The sequence below is a fragment of the Ursus arctos genome, unplaced genomic scaffold, assembly GCF_023065955.2.
Source record: "Ursus arctos isolate Adak ecotype North America unplaced genomic scaffold, UrsArc2.0 scaffold_21, whole genome shotgun sequence".
NCBI classification, from domain to species: domain Eukaryota; kingdom Metazoa; phylum Chordata; class Mammalia; order Carnivora; family Ursidae; genus Ursus; species Ursus arctos.
The window spans coordinates 33543330-33558765 of NW_026622886.1; the positions used below are offsets into that span (position 1 = coordinate 33543330).

At 39.3% G+C, this 15436-nt stretch overlaps 1 long non-coding RNA gene across 2 annotated transcripts in view; it reads right to left on the minus strand.

The window, feature by feature from the left end:
- The window catches only part of LOC113256233 (uncharacterized), a 194873-nt gene that overhangs the window by 139735 nt on the left and 39702 nt on the right, over nt 1-15436 (minus strand). The window contains exon 6 of one of the 2 annotated variants that reach the window (XR_003316619.4): nt 6450-6843. The exons of the other annotated variant lie outside the window; for it this stretch is intronic. This is a non-coding gene — a long non-coding RNA (uncharacterized LOC113256233). Of the gene's footprint in view, nt 1-6449; nt 6844-15436 lie in introns of those variants that run through there. 2 annotated transcript variants of the gene reach the window in all.

Sequence of the window (15436 nt, forward strand, 5' to 3'; positions counted from 1 at the left end):
AGTCTTGGTCCCTCAGACACATTCCATACTCCTTTCAACCTAAGCTTTAGAAAATTAAAATCTGATCCTATTATTTCCTGCACTAAATGACCAATGATTCCCCTAAGCTTTCAGATAAAAATCTAAGCTCTTTAGTATGGCATTAAGGTCTTTTCTAACATGGCTTCTATCATTTTTCTACTACCATCTCACAATTTATGATCCAACAACGCTCAACTACTTATGATTCCCTGCATACACGAAGCCCTTGTCTTTATGCATGCTATTCCCTCTTGTTTTTCTGTTTATACTCACTTGCCTTTTAATTCTTACTCATTCGCTTCTTTCTTTAAGGGAACAAAAATATATGTTAGCTTTTACTGTCTCTGAGGCTCAAAGGACGTGCAGACTGGATTTCTGTTCTGAGTAATAGCCGATCAGACTTCTGCAGAGAAACCTCCTGGTGGGACAGAGAACTAAGAAAGGTAGACAAAATAGTTTTAAAGATTTGATTGAAGGCATATGAGAAAGTCCAAACCAGTGAGGGTTTAAGGGACAAATATTCAAGAAAGAAGGAAAATATGGAAAGGTAACTTCAGTTTTCCCCTCAAAGCATTTTCTGGCAGGAATATAAGTTAGTACATCCACTTAGAAAACCATTTGGGAGTATCTACTAAAGCTGAACTGTTCATACCCTATAACCAAGTGATTCTACTCTTAGGTACCTGCCCCACAGAGATGTGTAGCAAAAGCCATGTAGAAGAATGTACATAGCAACATTATTCATGATAGCTCCCAACTGGAAACTGATATTGCCATCAAATATTAGAATGAATGATTTACATTATACTTATACGATGGAATGCTATACAGCACTGAAGATTAATGAATTATTGCTATACACAGCAACCTAAATGCATTTCCTAAACAAACTTTGTATGAAAATGCCACATACAAGAAGACATACTGTAAGACTTCATTTATAAGAAGTACAAACATAGATAAAGACTTTTAGCTAAAAGTCCAGATAGCAGTTTTCTTTGCAGAGAAAGATTGGATCCTGGTGATATTTGAATGCTTGATCTGATTAGTACTCCCCTGGAGGTATTCACTATATGATCATTTGTCTAGACATACACCTGTAATTCATGCAAAGTTTGGTATATATGTTATACTTCAATAAAACAAAATGCCTTTTAAAAAAAGGAAAACAGGACATCTGTATCTAAATAGAATATAGTATTATGTACAATTGAAAAGGGGATAGAAATATAAAGCTATGTTTTAGAGAAGCAATTTTGAGAAACTGTGTATCTCAGCATACATGCCCTAAAACCTATTACCAATAAATTACTGGAGAACTATCAACCGCAAGTAAGTATCCAAGACATACATATTATTTACTACCACAAAGGACTCATGCAGAAATTTTATTCAGACACAATAAGAAAGCTTCTCTTTCCATAAAATATGCTTATTTTTCAAAGAAAGCCAAAATCAAAAATGGTTCTCAATATTTTTTCCAGCTGACTCCACCTGGGAGTTGCAATTCAATTTCATTTGTTTTAGCGTCTGGTAAATGGTTTGAATGGAGGCTGCTAGAAGGCTTTTCCTGGACTTTGTAATAGCTAACTCTGTCTCCTTACAAAATGCTTCACTGTGTATGAGTACTTAGAAGACATTCCAGGTTTTTCACCTTTGTGTTCTGATCCAGAGAGGGACTACATAGACAATTCTGTGCTTTTCAAAGTGTCAGAAAATATTTCAGCAGCTTCCAAGTCTTGGACATCAGGAAAGAGTTTATATTGAAAGACCTTTGTTTTTAAAATACAGGAACCAGATCAATGATCAATGTTAGATCAGTGCAAGTAGATGGTAAAAAATGGTGTGCAAATGAGCCACTTTCCGCTGGTGGTCAGCAGGAATAGCAGAAAGGATAGGAATTGAGAAGATGTAGAATTAGGCATCCACTTTCTGGCTACCTGTTGTCTCCACCTGGAGATCTACAGTGCAGCTGCCAGTTGCTCCCATTTCTGACCACCATGCTTCCTCACACCCAGGTACCGCACGGGTTCCTTAGGCAGCCATGGCAGGGTGGCCTCGGCCAGTGGCAACAAGCAGAGAGCCCATGCTTTCCCTCCCAGAAAGGACCAAACTCCCCACTCTCTCACCTCCTACAATCAAAATCTAACATACTTATTGATAAATCCTTAGATATATTCTCCCTGACCTCACAGAAATTTAAGCCTAGGTGAGAATGTAGATAATTTTAAAGTCCTTTATAATTCTGGTAAATGGGCCTTCCTTTGTCTCCCCAGATATAAGTCTCTACTTCAGTAAACTACTCAGATCAACAGTTCCTATAAAAATGTGGTTACTCTGACTTACTCTTGTCAGCGTTCTTCCAGAAACTCCCAGAACCAACATCTAGACCTTATCTTCTTTCAGGTGTTACTGAAACATTTCCCTGGAATGAACTGCTTTCTGGCTACCTGTCTGCCTGACCACCTAGAATTCAAATGAGTTGTACATTTCCACCATTGTGCTTCATCTATCAGTTCAGAATTGTTTGTCATCCTGGACTAGACTCCCACTCCCACTTTTATATCAAATGCTTTCTGTCACAGAGACTATGATCAGGAAGAGAAGACTTATCCCAAGCTCTGGTAATTGCATCTAATGTTTTTGTGATGGACAGACCCTAAGATGTCGCCAAATTAGCCCTGTCTCCTGGTATTCATAACTTTGTGCAATTCCCTCCCTTCAGTGTGAGTAGAAACTGTGACTTGCTTCCAACCAGCAGTATTCAACAAAAGGGATGCTCCATCATGTCTACAATTTTATTACCTAAGATTGTAACTTCCATCTTGCTAGGAGACTTTCTCCATTGACTCTCTCCCTTGCTAGCTTTGATGAAGCAGGCTTCTATATGGAGAGGCCCACACAGCCAGGAACTAAGGGTAGCCTCCAGCAAATAGTCAACCAGAAATTGGAACCTTCAGCCCAACAGCCCACAAGGAATTCATTTTAATGCTATTAAATTCTGCCATTTTTGACTGTCTGAGGTGAGCTGATGAACAGTTAGTGAACTTCTAAACATTTATTTTATTTCAATTGGCAGAGACATTGTACATTTTCATATTCTGTGGCAGACAATATTTTCCAAAGATGGCTACAACAATATCCTCCATCCTATGTGCTCTCATATAATGTGACCTCTCCACTCCTCCACCAAAGGCAGAGTCTAGTTCCCTCCTTTTGGGTCAGACTTTGTGACATGTTTGTAATCAATAAAATGTGCAGAAGTGAGGATTCAGGATTTCTGAGGCTAGGTCAGTAAAAACCATGCAGTTCCTGCCTGTTCTCTTCACAGTTTTCCTTCAGGGCACTTCCTTTCAGCTTGCTCCTCTCCAGAACCCAGCTACCACATTGTGAGAAGCCAAAGCCAAATGAAGAGGCCATGACTAGAAGCTCCAATTGACAGGGTCAGCTGAGCCTAGCCTTTAAATCGCGTACCAGACCCATGAGTGAAGAAGTCTCCTTATGGTTCCCCAGCATTTTGGATCACCCCAGCCATGCAAGTCTTCCCAGCTGAATGCCCAGACATTGTGGAGCAGAGACAAACTGTGATGGTCAGTTTCATTTGTCAAACTTCGCTAGGTTATAGTACCCAATTATTCAATCAAACATAAATTGAGGTGTTGCAATGAAGGTAATTTTGTAGTCATGATTAACATCTACAATCAGTTGGCTTTATGTAAAAGACATTATCTGGGGGAAATCTGGGTTAGCCTGATGCAATCATTTCAAAGGCTTTAAGAACAGAACTGATTCCCTGAGAAAGAAGAAATTCCACCTGTGGACTGCCCTACAGATTTCAGACTAGCCTAATTAGCCCCCACAATCATGCAAGCCAATTCTTTGCAGTAAGTTCCTTAATACACATATACCCCACTGGTGCTGTTTCTCTGGTGGAGTCCTGATACATAAACCATCTGGCTATGCCCTGTCTGAATTCTTTACCCATAGGAAACATAACTTAATAAAATGGGTTTTTTTTTATACCACTAAGATTTAATTATTTTTTATGCAGCAATAGACAACCAGAACTCTTCCTGTTATTTAACCAACGTCTATAAGAATTCCCTAAATCACAAGAAAACGCTTATTGTATGTACTTTGCAGCTCTCTCACACTTTAGGCAAAATATAGAGAAAGTAGACTACTGTTCTTGAATCTGAACATGTTATCATTCATTATATCATTGAGATTGAAATTTAAAAGATACCTTTCTATCTTTAGACAAAATATATTAAAAATATACAAGACAAAAACTATTCTTAGAGAAAGCAACTAGATTTGTAACCTGGATTTTGCCCTGTTATATCAATGTGCCAGTCACATAAATAATAATGATATAACATTAATAGTGATGAACAGTATTTCCTTAGCTGTAGCTCTACCTTGTTTTACAGAACTATTCTCTAAAACCTTCCCTTCCTTATTCCCCAGTTTTTCTGAGAATGCCTTATTTAAGGTTTCAATCAAATGAGTATCAACGTGTTTTTTTTTTCCTACTTCCACCGAGTGCCCACCAGATTTCCCCACATCAGCACCCTTTTGAGGGTGGTGCCCTAGAACACTGCCAGCACCTGCTGTCCATGGTGCTGATTTATGTGCCAGCAGCACTGCTTCCTACTGACACAAAGCACGGCCTCATGCCACTGATGAATCCATTCAGCCCAGATATCAAAGCCAGAAACTCATACTTAGATTTTGCCAGGTGCTGCCATGAAAGGCTATGAGTGTTCCCATGATGTCAGGGGCAGGGTGTGGCCGAAACTTCAAGTGTTACTAATGTGTCAGTGCCCTAAATGTATTAAAGTTTCATATTCTCTGTACCCACCTTATTCATCTCTCCAGTTTTTATACCATGCTCTTTTTTAACAGGCATCAATGCAATGCTGCTTACTCTCTTGACATAGAAATTCCTAAGTTTTTCTGTGAAAATAGATTTTTCCATTTTTATCTTTGGCCCTCAGTTTCCTAGAGATAAACTGATAAGCATCACACTGAAAAGCAAATTTCAAAAGCAGACAGCTTGCTGTACTCAAAATTGGTCCTCATTTTGGATTACCAAGCTTGCATGTTAATTCTCTTTCCTCTTAGAATAAGCTCATTCTCAAAAAGTTTTGTTTTTGTTTTTGTTTTTTTTTAGAACTTCTTTCAAACAGACCCTGAGTGAACCTGCCCTGATGTATTTAATTCTAAGGTAAGTAGCACTCAGGCTTTAGCTGGAAATGTCTGTGATTTCACATTTCTTTAAGAATTTAGTTTAGTTGAAGGAAAGTTGTGAGTTCTTGTTTCATTTTGATGAGTGAAAAACCCAGAACCCCAATTTTAATTAGAACATCTTATTTGGGTGTGTTGGCTTATTTGAATTTACTGATTCTAATCTTGCAAAGAGTGTAGTAGTTAAGGGATGGGCTTTGGAACAAGACTGTCTGAGTTCTTCCCCGCTCTGCCAGTTACTGGCTGTGAGATCTTGGAAAAGTTACTTAATCACTGTCTGTCCCTCAGTGTTCCTAGCTATAACGTGAGCATATTGATAGTGCATACGCCACAGGATTTTAGTGGAAATTAGTTCACATCAATAAACAGCACTGGCAAAAATGGTGACTGGCATACAGTAAGCACTATATGCGGATTTGTTAATTTTTTTTTTACTTTTTAAATTCAGTTCAATTAACATAGACTGTATTAGTTTCAGAGGTAGAATTTAGTGATTCATCAGTTGCATACAACACCCAGTGCTCATTACTTCAAGTGCCCTCCTTAATGCCCATCGCCCAATTACCCCTGTTAATATTATTTAACAATTGCTTAGCTGCTGTAACTTTACCAGTCACCCAGGCAAAGGGCTTCTCATTTAGTGACACTAGATGAGTAAGAATTGATGTGGTCTGGGAACGTGCCAAGGATTTTACTTGTTTTAACACTTCTGTGCATTCTACACAAAGGGAAGGGAGACACATAGAGGAAATTGTGAAAATGTTTGCACTTATTTGTAATAAAGCATTAAACTCTAGTACATGTCACAATTAGAAGAGTGTTTTGCTTGGGAGACCGTTTACAAGCAAATGTGTTTTATTGGCATACAAATATCTTTACTATGCAAATAAAGCCATGCATTTTCACCAGCAGCTGGCATAGTTATATGATGCTAGTACATTAGATATAAATGTAGCCAACATGTGAGCTCCTATGTGTCAGGCTATATTACTTAATTATAGTCCATTGACATAAATGTCAAAATGATTCCTATTTTGACCAAGAGAAATACCTCCAACAAAGACAATCTCTATTCACTGCTAATTTGTATATTTTCCTTATCTATTAGTTAAAAATACTGAGTTAATGAATTAACAAAACAAAAAAAGAAAACTTGGATTCTCGCACGCACACACACACACATTCACAGAAGCTTTATTTCTAATAATCAAAAACTGGAAACAACCAAATTCTCTTTCAGTGACTGAAAAGGTAAACACACTATGGTATATCCAAATTATTAAACACTACTCAGCAATCAAAAGGAATGAACTATTGATACACGCGACAACTTGGATGACTCTCAAGAGAATTGTGCTGAGTGAAAAACAGTCAATCTCAAAAGATTATGTATGATATGATTTCAATCATGTACATCTCTTGAAATGAGAAAATTCTAGAGATTGAGAACAGATCAGTAGTTACCAGAGGTTAAAGGAAGGAGTTTCAGTGGATGCAGCTACAAAATGGTAGCACAAGGAATCTCTGAGATGACACTGCTTTGTCTCTTGGCTGTGCTGGTTTCAGATGAATCTACACATAGGATAAAATTGCATAGAACTAAGTACACACATATACAAAGGACTGCATTTAAAGCTGACAGCAAAACATGAATAAGATTGATGGAGTTTATCAGTAGCAATCTCCCACTTGCGATATTGCTTATAGTTACGTAAGATGTTACCATTAGGAGGAGAAGGGTCAAAGGCATACAGGATTTCTATTACTTCTTGCAATTACATGTGAATCTATAATTATTTCAGAATAAAAGTTTTACAAAAAAGAAGGAGCACTTAAGAACTTTCATAAGGTTTTATATAAAATACCAATTTTTAAAAAAGATTTGTTTATTTATTTTAAGATTTTATTCATTTATTTGTCAGAGAGATAGAGGGAGAGAAAACAAGCAAGGGGAGTGGCAGGCAGAGGGAGAAGCAGACTCCCCACTGAGCAAGGAGCAGATGCAGGACTTGATCCCAGGACCCTGGGATCATAACCTGAGCCAAAGGCAGATGCTAAACCCACTGAGCCACCCAGGAGTCCCTATTATTTATTTTAGAGAGGGAGAGCATGAGCATGCATGTGCATGAGTGGTGGGGAGGGACAGAGATGGGGAGACAAGCAGACTCCCACTGAGTGGAGAGCCTGATGCAGTACTTGATCCCAGGACCCTGAGATCATGACCTGAGCCAAAACCCAGAGTCAGACACTTAACTCACTGAACCATGCAGATGTCCCTAAAATACCAATTTAAAAATAAAAAATCTAAATCTAAAAGTAATATGATTTTAGGGGCGCCTGAGTGCCTCAGTCTTTAAGCGTCTGCCTTCGGCTCAGGTCATGATCCTGGGGTCCTGGAATCAAGCCCCACATTGGGCTCCCTGCTCAGCGGAGAACCTGCTTCTTCCTCTGCTGCTTCCCCTGCTTGTGCTCTCTCTCTCTCTGTCAAATAAATAAATAAAATCTTAAAAAAAATAAAAGTAATATGATTTCATTACCAGAAATTTACAGTATCTGTTATTTTTAAAGGAGCAATTACATGATTCTGCTTCAATAAATATTTATTGACAGCCTACTGAGCTCCAGGAACAATAGCAGGCATTTCAGAAAAGAAAATATTACTTGACCTTCAAGGATACTCTTGTGGTAGGTACTATAGTTCCTATTTTACAATGAAGAAACAGACTGAGTAATGTGAAGGAACTCGCCCAAAGCCCCACACTGAGTATAGAGCAGGTCAGGCACTTGTGCCCAGCCCCGTGCTTTTTCTAGCACTCTATCAGATCAACCTTGGTCATACAGAAATATCCTAACACTACAAACAGCTATTTAGAATGAATTTAGGAACTTGCATGGTGCATTTTGTCTTTCGTTTTTTATCATGAAAAAGGAGTAACTAATAACCTCTTGTTGCTACAATCCCTAAATTTTTTTAAACTTGTTTAAATTCAATTAATTAACATACAGTGTATTATTAGTTTCAGAGGCAGAGTTCAGTGATTCATCAGTCTTATATAACACCCAGTGCTCATTACATGACCGGCCCTCCTTAACGTCCATCACCCAGTTACCCTATCACCCCACGCCCCTCCCTTCTAGCAATCCTCAGTTTGTTTCCTATGCATAATCCTAAATTTTACTTTACTTTTCTTTTGTCCTCAGCCACAAGAAAAACCTGATGACTCCCCCACCCACATCCTGATCCTTTCCCTACATTCATTTCTTAAAAATACCAAACCTGACTCAACCACTAAAACCTCTTTGCCCACCCCAATCACTGAGCTGCTGAAGATAGGAAAACAATAATAGTTTTCTTCAAGGAAAAGGAAGATGGTCCCTCAGGGGCTTTATAGGCCAATCTATTTATATCTCAATTCTGGATCTGATTTCCTGGGTCTAAAATTGCAACTTATGTATCTTATTCTTTCAGTGTTTGCTACATTCCACTGAAAGTTTTTTCCTTAAACTTGCCATTTCCCTCACAATGAAGTAGCATGTATTGTTTAATATTCATATTTTCCCAATTATTTTCCTAGTAAAAAAAAGGGAATCCATTATCTGAATTTTTTCAAGGTTGTCCTTGAAATATATTACATTATGCTGAACCAGAATATAATTTCTATAAATAGCTTTTGTTTATATATCAACCAACCCCAGAAAATATATAGACCTTTCCGGAGGCAATCTCAAAGTAGCACAGAGGTGTAAGAATTATCATTATTTCCAGCCTTCCCCACCTCAAAAATAGCCGCTTGATCTACCACTTCCTCAAACCTGAAACCTGGTAGTCATTTTGGACATTTCCTTTTCCTTTATCCCCACAGTCCATCTATTAATGACATTTGTCCATTCTGTATCTGTAATATATGCTGGTCCTTCCCTCTTCTGTCCATTTGTATCTATCAAACTCAAAGGAAAGTCCACCACCATCACTGTCTAGGGGACAATGCATTAAGTCTCTAAATTGATCTTCTTTCTTCCTCTAACCTCCCTTCAGTCCATTCTCCATACAGAGGCCTGAAAGCTCACGTCACTCATCTAAAACTGTTCAATGGCTTCCTATGCCACTTACAATAAAATCCAATGCCCTGAACATGACTCAGGTTTGAGGGTCCCTACGCTGATCTCAGCTTCTCAAACTCAGCCCGATGTATGACTGACAACTCTCCTCTTATTTCTTCAGCTACAACCACATCAGCTTCCTCTAAGTTCCTCAAACATGCCGCGTTCTTCCTCACCAGGCTCTTACCAGCGTTGTTTCCTTGTCCTGGCACAGCCTTTCCCCTTCTCTCAAAACTGGCCATCTCCTCAACAACCTTCAAGTTTTTGCTCAAATGTCACTTTCCCAGAGTGTCTTTGTCACCAGCAAACTTAAAAATGATTCGCCATCAGACCCTCGGTTCTCCGTCACAGCATCCCACGATTTTCCCTTAAAGACCTTTCACAGTCCAAAACTATATTCTTATTTGTGTTTACAATTTTCTCTCCTACTACATTCTAATAAGGCAAAGACTGCTTCTGACTTGATCACTTTATAACCAAGCCTATCACACTGTGGGCCTTCATAAAAACTGTTGAATGAATGAAAGTACAAATGAAGAAACTGAGGCTCAAAGATATACAATATTTGCTCAAAGTCGGAGTTAATAATCTTCTCAGCCAGAAATAGAACCATAATTCCCTGTTTTCACCCAGCACTTGAGCCACCATATTATACTTTTCTTTTTTTTTTTTCTTTTTTACCGGGGGAGGGGCAGAAGGAGAAGGAGAGAGAGAATCTTAAGCAGCCCCATGCCCAGCAGGAGTCCAACATGGGACTCGATCTCACAACCCTGAGATCATGACCAGAGCCAAAATCAAGAGTCCGACACTGAACCGACTGAGCCACCCAGGCACAACTATCATATTTTTCTTAAAGGAGTAAAAAGTATTGTGGTTTTTCATGGCATGAAAGTATAAAAACTAAAGACATTCAGAATTCAAAACCCTAACTCGAAAGCTGCTGTATTCCATAACTAATGTGAACCATGTACCATCACTACTACTGATTCAGCTCTTTTGAATGTAACTATTAATTCTTAATCAGTGATTGTTCATAGTTATTTTCAAATTGCAAAAGAGCCAGAGAATAGTTGCCGCTTCAATGTATTTTTCACTGATGTGTAACATCAATAAGATGCCTTATTTTACTGTTAAATTCAAAATAAGAATGTTCTAATGAGGAGTTAATTTGAGCAACTTTTATCATAATATCATAAATTTTTTTTCTGATGATTCTGTGTACTGTTTCATTTGTACTTAGTAGCCTTCTCATTATCTTTGTATTTAAATTTGAACAACTCTGAAAAAGAATGAATTTCATATGCTTCAAAAAAATGTCAAAGATTGTGTGCTAAGTTGGTTTGAATTGAAGTTTTTCAATTTTATCTCACCTACTAATCACAGACTATACAACCGGGAAAAACTAAAATTCACAATGTTTGCAAGAAGTCATAAAAACATCTAATGAGCATTTGAATATGACAGACTTCTTTGATTTACAATTTCATAAAATTTCTTGAAAACTGTTCTCTACTTTATCATACTGTCTATGGAGAACACTTCCACTTAATTCTAATTAGGCTATTTTTACAGTCTCTAGATGTGTATCTATCATTGTTATAATCATTGCTTTATGGTGATACATATGTGATCGCTAGGGATAGAGTTATATGATACTTTTGTTCTTTTCTATTCTTATGTATTTTATTCATCGTCTTCGTTAGATCATAACCCTCTTGTGATGGAAATCACATCTACAGCTATTTTCTTTGACACTTTCCACAAAGCCCCACCAGACACTATGCCCACTGTACCTACTTAATAAACATTGGCTCATTGCCTGAAGGAAGCAATTGACAACTCAGTCATAAAGAATTCACAGCGGTGCATAAATTTATCAATTTAATTTTTACGTTCCTGTGAGAGGTGATGTACCAAAATATTTTCTAATCTTAGGTGAGATCCTCTTGGCAATCAGACAAGAAAAGGGGAAAAAATGTCACATTGGTGGCTGGCTAATTTTGTGGTAACAGGCTTTTCAGTGTATAAAAATTAAACTGCATGAATGAAAGTGGAAAAGGACGCTTCTGTAGGTGTGGGTTTCTTTAATTTGCTCCTTAACTTATTACCCAGATTTGGAATATTTGACATCAACTTGGGAGACACATATTAACCATCATACTTCAGAAGAGAAGAAAAACATTTCCTAAGATAATACAAAAATGCAAAACAGCATTTGTTTGAAGACGAATGGGCTCCGAATCTGGATATTCCTGGGTTCAGATCTTGCATCTGCCACATACTCATTATGTGACCTTGCATAGATCACTTACCTTCTCAGAGACCTGACAACCTCAACTGCAAAACAGGAATAAAGGGGCGCCTGGGTGGCACAGTGGTTAAGCGCCTGCCTTCAGCTCAGGCCGTGATCCCGGCGTTGTGGGATCGAGCCCCACATCAGGCTCCTCTGCTATGAGCCTGCTTCTCCCTCTCCCACTCCCCTTGCTTGTGTTCCCTCTCTCGCTGGCTGTCTCTATCTCTATCAAATAAATAAATAAAATCTTTAAAAAAAAACAGGAATAAAAAAATCTACCATGGAGCATTGTTATGAGGATTAAATGAGTTAGAACCTGTAAAATGTCAAGTACTGCTAGCGTGAACAAATGCTTACCTAATGTTTTTCTCAAATTTTCTCCCATAAGATCTCCCCTTTTGTTATACATAATGGTTGCTAGAACGGGAACTGGTGAGGGGAAGAAATACGTAAATGTTTTAGGTGATCAGATAGTCACTGCAACAGGTGGCAATCCTCCCCACATCCATTTCTCCTCTCCTGCCACTCCACCTCCTCACTAGGAGCAAGGTTCATTGGCGACAGCAATGTCTTCAAAAAATCAAACTGTAGGGGGCCCTGCACAACATTTGTCTGCCTTGTTTTCCTCTTTCCCCATAATACTTTCATTCTAAAATGGAAGATAAGGTTATGACATCTGAGGACTGCCCACCAAAATCTTTAATAACCATGACAGACTTGTCAGTCACAACTCTGGTCAACGCAACCCACCAAACTCTCCCCACTACAATCCAGTCCTCCCACGGGTCACCGGAACTCCTACCTTATGGTTGAGCTTTGGTGCTGTCTTTCCATGCTGAAGAACATTCTGGCACTCCCCATTTCCTACAGCTGAACTACTTACTATGGTTCTCATGGCCTTCCCTAACTTAAACTCACCTGCCTATCTACTCTTTCCTCTCAATACATTCTTGTCATGAGGTCAAGGAGTTGTTAATAAGTCCTAAATATGTCCTAAGCCACATGCCTAAATTATTACTGTTTTTTCCACCCGATACGCCCACTTTCCACTTTAACTATTAAGATCCTATCCTTTCTTTAAAATACAATGAACATATCTTACCTTCTTTTGTTTAACTATCTTAAATCTCTCCTCCCTTCTTCCTTATCTAAACACCTACTCACCATTCAAGTTCCGAACGTGGGAGCTATTCCCTCTTTGAAGCCCTCTACGACCTCCCCACCACTCTGACCTCAGGTAGAACTGATTACCTGACACACATTCCCTTCAGGGTCTCTCTCTATCACACTGCTGGTCTCACTTATTCACGTTTCCCCCCTTAGACTCCAGGTCCCTCTGAAATCCCTGATCAAAAGAACATCAAGTTTGGAAACCGTTGCTCTGCATAGGAAAATTGACTAATATTACTCCAGTTTGCTATATACCCTATGAAAATCCTACCTTACGACTATAAGTTTTTCAAAAGACCACCCATCATAAAAATCGAATAGAAAGAAACCGTAAATATATTCATCCAAATATGAGACTGAGGCTACGAAGAATATAAACAAGCAGGGCAGAAGGCAAGAAAGAGGCCACACACATTTGGAAAAGATTAAAACTCATACATACTGCACTCAGCAAACTTTTTTGAGTATAGACTATATTCAAAGCTCTGTGCAAAAAGTTATTTTAAGAGCCTAGACATTATGATGATGTCAGATTTGAAAGACTTTCTTTTTTTTTTTAAATAAAGGCAGACTGCCACATGCAGCACCTCATCTGGATGTGTCTGGAGTCTTGGAAGCTTCACTACCATATGTTCCCCCACAAATGGACCTTGAGAGCTTGTTTGGAGGTTCTAGCAAGGAGGCACAGCTACTCTTATACTCCCCACTGAGGAACAGTCCTCTCTCGGGGAAGGTTGTCCTCTTTGACCAATTGTTCAGCTTCGGGAAGGACATATATGGAGCAGTGAGGGAGGAAGGGGACACCCACCTAGGTAGCCAGATGGGCCAAATCAACCCTGGTGATTGATGGAGTGACAGACGTCACAGCCAGATTGCCTCATATCTGAGAGACATTTTTTTTTTTTTTTTTGAGAGAGAGAGAGAGCGTGCGCGTGAGCGAGGGAGTGAGCATGTGACAGGGGCGGGAGAGAGGGGCAGAAGGAGAGGGAGAGAGACAATCTTAAGCAGGCTCCACACCCAGCACAGAGCCCAAGTCAGGGCTCAATCTCACACCCTGTGATCATGACCTGAGCCAAAATCAAGAGTCTGGTGCTTTACCGGCTGAACCACCCAGGTGCCCCCTGAGAGACATTTTTAAACCCAGAATCAATGGGAATTGGTGACTGAATATGAAGTGGAGGGTATGTGAGAGAGAGTAGTCAGAGATGATGATTCAGAAAGCAAGAGCAGGAGAACAGTGGAGTCATTAACCAAGATAAAGGAACACAGAGGAAAGAAAAAACGTGGTATGGGGTGGAGTGTGTTGACAGCAGAAGAGGGGTTCCAGAGGCCACAGTGGATAGATGGGCAATCAGTAAGACAAGAGCCAGGTGGGGTGAGGCTGGCTTAGATAGAGAGGATATGGCAATGAGAGTCTGAGAGAGACGGCAGGCCTGGTGTCCTTGCCTTCTGGCTGATAATCCTGAGTCACAAGGAGAAGAGTCAGAAAATCACCACATGGCCTGAAGGGACATAGTAAGGATGGAATAGGACAATGCAATGCTTAAGAGTCTGGTTGCAACACTCCAAATGGTTCTCTGCTGTCACAGAGCAACAGCGTCCTCCTAAAAATACTTTCCAAGATGCCTTATCCTGGATGAACTCTCACTGTGGTTCAACTTCATGGAATCACTATTTGGAGCTTAGGATATAATCAAAGGCATTGGGTTGTCAAACTGTGCCCTGCAAAGCCCTAAGGACTTCATGGAGGTGCTGTAGGGTCCAAAGAACACTGAGGGATTGAGTTCTGAGTCCCTACCCTAATCCAATCAGTGGGATTCCCTCTGAATTTCTCTTACATGTTGGGCTTCTCAGAAACAGGGCCCTACTAAAAAGAATTCCACTGTTAAGAAACATTTTTTTTTTCTAAAAGGAAAAAGATTTAGAATTCACTGAAGTGTCTCAATCAATAATGAAGTGTAACTTAAGTAATTCATTATGCATCATAAAGTAATGTGGTTTACAAATTTTCCATAAATTACAGTGGATTTAAAAGTATCCCATTAATAATGTCACTCTCACTAACACTTCCAGCTGCATTCTTGAGTAAGAGAAAAAAGAATAACGATATTACTAGTGTAGTAGGAATTTCACAAAATCCAGCTACACTCATGGGAATGTGTTATTGATACAAAAGTTATCCTTTGTAAGTGTTGATGGAAATAAATCTTGACAACTGGTGATCTCCGTGACAGCCAAAGTCCTTAATACATGTAGAACGTTCAATCTGCCACTTCCGATCCAGAACAAGGGAAGAGCAGACGGCTCACTGAAGGCTCAGAGAGTGGGGTTCTTTATAAGGGCCCCGAGTCAGACCTGCGGACAACCCTATACAAAGGAGTTTCATGTAAAGTTTTCATAGTGATAATGAGTCAAACAAGGCTAAAACTTATTCACAAAAGCCAAACCAGAGCAAGAGCATCACATCTAGCAAAGAGAAAGAGAGTGGTCAGGGTGGTAAAGAAGGAGACAGACTCAAAGCAAACTCAGGCCCTTAGGTGTGTGGCGCATGGGAATGCCGAGCTACCTTCAACAGCTGGGGCACGCAAATGGATGCTGGAG